This window comes from Mobula birostris, chromosome 21 (genome assembly GCF_030028105.1).
Source record: "Mobula birostris isolate sMobBir1 chromosome 21, sMobBir1.hap1, whole genome shotgun sequence".
Classification (NCBI taxonomy): domain Eukaryota; kingdom Metazoa; phylum Chordata; class Chondrichthyes; order Myliobatiformes; family Myliobatidae; genus Mobula; species Mobula birostris.
In genome coordinates this window covers 44,418,805-44,427,049 of record NC_092390.1, presented here as the reverse complement: position 1 = coordinate 44,427,049, position 8,245 = coordinate 44,418,805, and the positions used below count along the sequence as shown (strand labels likewise).

The 8,245-nt window shown below is 39.9% G+C and overlaps 1 protein-coding gene across 1 annotated transcript in view; it reads left to right on the top strand.

Moving 5' to 3' along the window:
- The window catches only part of tcerg1l (transcription elongation regulator 1 like), a 602,997-nt gene that overhangs the window by 210,550 nt on the left and 384,202 nt on the right, over positions 1–8,245 (top strand). The window lies entirely within an intron of this gene.

The window sequence follows — 8,245 nt, the reverse complement described above, 5'->3', positions numbered from 1 at the left end:
TGTTGGGAAAGACTATTATACAAGCAACATTCTTTCACCACAGTTGATTGTTGCCAAAGGTTGCTGCAAGGATGGGGGTCATGACTGACAGAGAACTCCTAGGGGATAAGAGAGACTTTTCTGGGATACTGAAGAGTAGAGCATACAAGAGTCTTGTTCTTAGCTTTGGATCACTATGGGGACTGTCCAGGATCACAGCCAGATGCTTTGGAAAAGGTTTGTAAGGTATTGGCAAATCAAGCTCCATTGGAAAATGAATACACTCTGTCTCTAATTCATAAAGTTTGCACTACATGGGGTTCTGCTCTCCAAGGAGTTAAAAGAAAAGTAGGTCAAATCTCTTCTGTTTGAGAAGTTTTCTTAACTTCCATTGATCACTGAGGTCAGCCACAACTGTCTAGTACGATCCTGGGGTGAGAAGTGGAAAGTAACTGTGACTCTAATCTCAAAGGACACAATGGTCAAAGTCCAAGTTAAATGTATTGTCACATGCACAAGTACATGTACGCACAGGCGTAATGACGGCAAATTTTAAACAGCATTCACAAGAAAAAAATATTAATTAAACCTAAATTATGCATAGTTTTTATAAGAAAGAGCGCAATTATGGCCAAGTGTTCAAAGCGGTCATAGTGTTGCTGAACTGTACTGATTAGGATTTTGCTGGTTTGTTCAAGAACCAAATGGTTGAAAGAAAGCAGCTGTCCTTGAACCTGCTATTATATGACTTCAGGCTACTCTGCCTCCTGCCTGAATGATGGATGGATGATGATGGATATTATGCGATTATTTTTGAGGACAGGGGAAGTCATTGATCCCAGAGGCTATATAAATAACTTGAATTTATAACAGGAAAAACTGTGGTTCTGTGATTAAATTAGAGCTGTGTTTCTTTTTTCAGACCATTGGGATTGAAAATCTCACTTTGGACAAATTTTACATAGAAATACAAGACACAGCAAATGCCTACTTATGGAGCAACAAATAACCCACTAAAGGAACTTGGTGGGAGGGGGAGGCGAGAGGGGGAGAGGGAGCAGTTCCTTTTTCCTCCATAGATGCTGCTTGACCTGCTGAGTTCCTACAGTAGATTAGTTGTTTCAACACATTTTACATGTTTCGGCATCATCAATGTCATTTTCAACTGGACGATGTATATTTTTGTATTTGTGTGAATGAACTTCAAATCCTATATATCATAACCTAACTGAATGGGAGCTGTGAATTCTACAATGATTTGTAGGCATCATTGTTGAGGAATTTACGTATATGAATTATGGATAACATGTACCAAATGGAAGCTACAATAGTCAGACTACATTGTGATGATGTATTTGAAAAACATTTACCTTGGCAGAAATATATATCACAAAAAAAATCAAATGGGAAAAATAGAAAACATTAACCATCACCACCTTTGGGAATCTAGCTATTATTGCGTATGCTTTATGCTATCACCTTAAGTGTAATAAATGTACTCAACAATGTTATTTTTTTGTTTCCCCAAATTCTTCCTTAAAAATAATTCTGTTTAGATTAGAACATGCCATTGATGAGGTAGTATTAAAATAGGATCATTAAGTTAACTACTAAATAGAGCATTCATTCAAAAGAATGCTCTATTTATAAAAAGCCAGCCACTTCACACTAGCACTAGCACTATGTCCTCCTGAGACCTTATCAGCAGCAACTTGAATCTCAAACATGGAGGGAAAGTCATTATTAAAGCAGTTGTTGATGGTTGGGCCTGAGCTACTGTCCTCAGGAAACTTTTTCCTACAGTGTTCTGGAAACGAGGTGATTACCTCCTACAACTACACACATTGTGACTAGCTCAATATCTAGTAATTGTAAGAGAATTATATCAATACAATGGATGCTAACATTAAGTAGGTGGTTCCATCACGTTGTAGGAAGATTATATTGGTGGTAATACGAGGGGTGATTGATAAGTTTGTAGCCTAAGGCAGAAGGAGATGAGTTATACAGCTCTCGTTACATGCACGTGCAGTTCAACTCTTTGAGTAATTATGCAGAAAGTTTGAAGTTAATAACTCATCTCCTTCTACCTTAGGCCATGAACTTATCAATCACCCCTGCTGTGGACCACTTTCTGGAGGTCCAAGATGCCGACTTCTACAAAGAAGGGATCTGTATGCTCCACGACTAAGTGTGTAAATGTAAGAAAAATAAATATGCTTGATTTTCTAAAATTGACTCCTTCTACCTTAGGCCACGAACCTATCAATCACCCCTCGTAAAACCTACACCAGACACACCTTCATTCTTCAACCTCCTGATGAATTTGATGTGCCGGTGAGCTTTATTGGTCAATATATCAACATGGTAGGACCAGGGTGGGCTATTAATAATGTTTTCTCCGAGAAGCTTAAAGTTCTCAACCCACCCAACCTCACCACTGTTGATGTAAACTGAACATGTGCCGTGGCCCCCTTTCTGAAGTCAATGACTGACCCTTGTGTTTGTCATGATACTATGCCACTAAGCTCTGTATCTCCTTTCTGTACTCTGACTTACTGTCATTTTAGATACGGCCCAATATTATGGTATTAGCTGCAAACTTGTTTCATGTCTGTGCCTTGATTTGAGTTGTTTCCTTTTGAAAAAAATATCTTCCTTCAATTATGTTACCAAATTGACTAGAACAGGGGTTACCAAACTTTTTTATGCCATGGACCCCTACCAGTAACCAAGTTGGGAACATCTGGACTAGAAATATTGTCATGTTTGAGGATGAAGTTTGTCTAGATAGCAAAATGAAGCATTTGGAGCTAGCCTGAAATTGGATTGGAAGTCAATGGGATATAATTTGTTTACCAACAATGAAGCAAGGCAAGATGATGAAGCATGCATGTGTTATATGAAAGGAGTGGAAGGGGTTCCAACAGACCATTTTTTATGTTCTGACTGTGATCTAAATCACCAGAGAGACACTGAAGCTAGTGACTTAAAGGTTTTTATACATCACAACAAGCAGATATTTTTCTGGAAACCCTCTCGGTAAAGTCTCGCAAACTCAGAGTACAGCACATTTTTATACCCTTAAGATCAAATGTATTACAGGTGATTCAGTGCAATTTCATTCATTACAATGGCATTGTTTGCTTCAATACTTGGATTGAGAATGCTTCGTTTGAATTACATATTGGCAGATGTCTCTGAAAGTTCTAAGTTAATTCACACAGGTGGTCCAAATGCTTCTAAAATCATCTGGGGACAAAGATCCCAGACAGCTGTGAGAGCTGACTCACTGATGACACAAATATCCTAGCTATTGATTGATCAACTATACCTTTCACCATGTTTGATGTGCTAATTGACAACTCAGTCTGATTTGCAAGCTTCCTTGAACTAAATCATAATAGTGCAAATGACGTAAGCCAGTGTTGACTGGTTTAATGCAGGACAATTAGTACAACCCCATTATTTTATGTTTGGTTGATGCACGTGAGAAGATGAGAACATCTCAAGGTCATTTTACTCTGCAAACTGTATCTGTTGAGAAAGCAGCCTCCTTTTGTGGGCCAGCAGCCTATGTCTTTTATCAGTGCTGTTTTTTTTCCTTCTGTAAAGCTGTCCTTTTAACTTCAGGTTCCTGATGATCCAAGCCCAATATTTTCTTAATCCACTGGGGGCATTTACAAACCTCCTTGTAAATGTTGACATACAGAGGAAAGATGTGCTAAGTAATATTGACTGTTGTCATGCACAGCAAGGATACTACAGGAAGTTCAAAGCCAGGTGAGAGTTGATGACAGACAGAGGTGACATTTCATGTATGAAGAAGCCGTTACTGACACTAAAGAAACCTGGAGGCATTGGGCCTATCGGAAGTTGGTATAGTAGGAAGATCCAAAGTTTACTTCTCAGAGAAGCATTCAGAGGAGAAATATTAAAACAATAACAAAACTCATTTTCCTGGACATCTTCTGAGCCCTTTTCTGGCCCTGCTACTGCTGGATGTTCAAGGTTAATAACAGCCTTTTTGTTTCTTTCTCCACAATTAAAAGTTCTTATAGGTTTCCATGGTAATAGGAATCATGAACAGGATAATTACAAGAACTGCTGGTGTGCGACAACAGATTTAATAGTAATTCTAGATAACAATCATCATGTATTATCATTAACGATTCACATTCAATACAAATAGATCAGTACATCTCTGAATGATCTATGAGATTCTTCTATTCTGTGCCTTGATGCATTTGCCAATATGTGCATTTAATGGAAATTATAGGGAAATTAAAATATAACATAGATCCAAGTTAACTGCATATTGGGTATGGTATCATTCAGGTTATACATGTAATTCTAGACTAGTGATCTAGGATGAAGACTTCCTGGACTAGTGATACAGAGGCAGCTGGGGAGATTAAATGCAATTAATTTAGTAAACGCGAATATGTTGGTAAATTAGGAATATCTCACTGTATGACTAAGTCTTCCATTGGTCAGGATTGACTATGGGTTTGCATCCTAGCTGTCTAGATATGCAAGCCTGGGTAGTAGCAAGCTTTGCCCATGTAGCACGCTTCCCCCCTCCATGCATCTGATGAGTCCAAAGGAACGACAGAGATCAAAACAGCTTGGCACCTGAAGCATTGCAGGAGTTGCCAATCAGTGTTGAACTCAACGTAGGACTGCCTTAGGGACACTAGCTCCAGATTTTTCCCTCAGAGCTTGCTCCCGAAGCCGTCTCCATGAGTGGGTATAGCCACAAGGCGGTGGAGGTTTGAGATCAGAGGTTTTCCTCTCCTAGATGAGCAGCTGACCACAGCCGACGAGCCCCATCTGCCAGACATCCGCATTTGCCTTTTTTCCCATCAGTAGAAATGGGTCCACCAGGGTTAATAGAAGGCCAGGTGCTGGAGATGGTTGTTTGAGGTGCATGCCACTGGGGGTATTCAGTAGGCGGTAGAATGCTTGTTCCATTACCAGCCCCGGTTATAACAACCTTAAGCAACCATTGTATGAAGCACTAATACTTATGACCACATTTTCATCAAGAACCTCACTGATATTTTGTGGAAGAATATTTACTATCTTTTTATAGCCTGGATAGATGTTAATCTATATCAACAGCAATATCCTTTGAAATAGCTTTAAAGCCAAACAAACCACTTGGCTATAAGAGCCAAGAGGTAATGTTGCAGCTATATAGGACCCTGGTCAGACCCCACTTGGAGTACTGTGCTCACTTCTGGTCACCTTACTACAGGAAGGACATGGAAACCATAGAAAGGGTGCAGAGGAGATTTACAAGGATGTTGCCTGGATTGGGGAGCTTGCCTTATGAGAATAGGTTGAGTGAACTTGGCCTTTTCTCCTTGGAGTTATGGAGGATGAGAGATGACCTGATAGAGCTGTACAAGATAATGAGAGGCATTGATCGTGTGGATAGTCAGAGGCTTTTTCCCAGGGCTGAAATGGTTAGCATGAGAGGGCATAGTTTTTAAGATGCTTGGAAGTAGGTACAGAGGAGATGTCAGGGGTAAGTTTTTAATGCAAAGAGTGGTGAGTGGGCAGAATGAGCTGCCGGTGATGGTGGTGGAGGTGGAAACGATAGGGTCTTTTAAGAGACCCCTGGATAGGTACATGGAGCTTAGAAAAATAGAGGGCTATGGGTAAGCCTAGGTAGCTCTAAGGTAAAGACATGTTCAGCACAGCTTTGTGGACCAAAGGGCCTGCATTGTGCTGTAGGTTTTCTATGTTTCTATGTTTCTAAGCATTGGAGTTAGACAGCATGGAGTTTAGAACAGAGCTGAAAAATTTTTTAGCCATAAGTTGGTGAATCTGTGGAATTCATTGCCATTGGTGGCTATGGAGGCCAAGACATTGGGTGTAGTTAAAGCAGAGGTTGATAGGTTCTTGATTAGTAAGAGTGTCAAGAGTGAAGAAGGCAGGACAATGAGGTTGAGAGGGATACTAAATCAGCCATGATGGAATTGTGGAGCAGACTTGATGGGCCGAATTGCCTTCGTCTTATGGTCTTATCACCATATCCAGTACAGTCTATCCTACAGAAATGCCCTCTCTAACTTCAGCCAAGACTGAGAAAGCAGTCTTACATGCCAAGTTGTACATATCAGCCCTAATTCTTTCATCATTATATCTTAGTAGGCAGTCAGGGTATAAAAAGTTTGTTCCAAGAGTCTTCAGCAGTGACTTTAGATCACTTTAGTACCTAGTCAAACATGGGCAAAGAAACCTCCTGCTGATTACTGCCTGCTATCATTCCTCAGCTGATGAATGGTGTTGAACAGCACTTGGACGAAGTACTTAGTACTTTGGAGAGGGAACTACCATTCCATAACTTCTAAAAAGCACTGCTATTGTTTAAGTACTAAACAACTTAATTGCCAGATTTAGGATGTGGCAATGGAAGTAGCATGCTGCTTTAGAATTGTGTGGTCCCACCAGAAATATGCCCGATCAAAGCTCTGGAATCTGGTGCATTCTGTTCTGAAAGATGCTGGACAATCACACAACTAATGGAAGAACAGCTCCATGAACATCACATCCTCAATGACAGCAGAATGCAGCACAGATGCAAATGAAAAACAAGGTGGAAGTTTATGCAATCATCTTCATCCAGAAATGCTGATAATCCATCTCTGCTTTCATTTAAAATATTCAACAATGAGTGATTCGCTATAATTGCTGGTTAACTTGCACAGCTTCATCATTGAGCTTGTCAAGATCAGAATTTGTGTTAACTGTACAAATATCTGGAAACTTCAAGAAATAACTATTAGGCACAATTGATAATTACATTAATTGTAGAATGTTGGGAGTAGGTATTTAACAGCTTAAGCATCTTTTTCATTGGATTAACACACACAAAATGTTGGTGGAACACAGCAGGACAGGCAGCATCTATAGGAAGAGGTATAGTCGACGTTTTCTCAGCCTGAAACATCGGCTGTACCTCTTCCTATAGATGCTGCCTGGCCTGCTGCATTCCACCAGCATTTTGTGTGTGTTGTTTAAATTTCCAGCGTCTGCAGATTTCCTCGTGTTTGCGTTTCTCATTGAATTTTTTTTCTTGGAGTGAAAGAAAGGAAAATATTGAAAATACTCAGTAGTCAGACATCATCTGTGAAAGATAAATAGATAGCACTTCAAATTGAAGACACTTTGTTAAAACTGGGAAAAAGGGACAACAAGTTAATTTTAAACATGAGGAAGTCTGTAGGTGCTGCAAGTCCAAATCAATGCATGCAAAATGCTGGAGAAACTCAGTAGGTCAGGCAGCATCTATGGAAACAGTTGATGTTTCAGGCCGAGATCTTTCATCAGGATTTATTTTAAGATTCAGAGGAGAATGGATAGGACAAAGTGATTATCTCAAAGGCGTGAGACTAGGGATCCTACAGGATTAAGCTGTAAGGGGTTTCCAGTCTGTGAGTTAAGAGGTGGAGGGGCAATTACAGAGAGAAAATGAGCCAAAACTATGAGATGCGGGTTATTAGATAGTGTGAAAGAAAAGGCACTTGAAAAGATATAAAACATAAGGTTGTAGGACATGTTTGGCAGATCAGGCTCTGTAAATAGACAGAAAAAAAATTAGCCAGGGATTCCCAACCTTTTTTATGAGATGAACCAATACCATTAAGCAAGTGGTCTATGGATCCCAGGTTGGGAATCTCTAAAATAAGACAGTATCAATTAATATTAGAAATTAGCAGAGAGAGAAAATCAGTTAGTTTAGTTGGACAATAAAATGTAGAGCTTCTTTCTCTCTGAAACATTATGTGTCAAAAGAATAGTCCCATCATTCAACAGCTGTTTCAGGTATCCTCCTGCCCTCTCCACAACATTATCAGTACATTTTCTGCAAAAAGCTGCAATGTGCACCCATGGAAGATTAAGTGCTGTTCCCCAAGTTTACAGCTTCAAGGCAAAATGGGCCCAGGTTTGATTCCAGACAGTCCCACTTTCTGTGCACGCTTTCTGTCTGTGCTGGGTTGAATGACGAGCTAGCAACTCAGCCTCATAAAAAACAGGCAAAATGCTAAGGTAATGGCAGAAATGTCATCCAATGCACCACAAGGCTTGAGAAGGAGCAACAATAACAATGCATGAGGTTGCTGTGATAGTGTTGGAAGATACAATACTGGTGCTTATGAGGCTTTCAGACAAACGCATGAATGAGCAGGCTGAAGAGATTTATTTTAATTTGTCATCATATTCAGGTCAGAGATCATAGGCTGGAGGGCCTGTT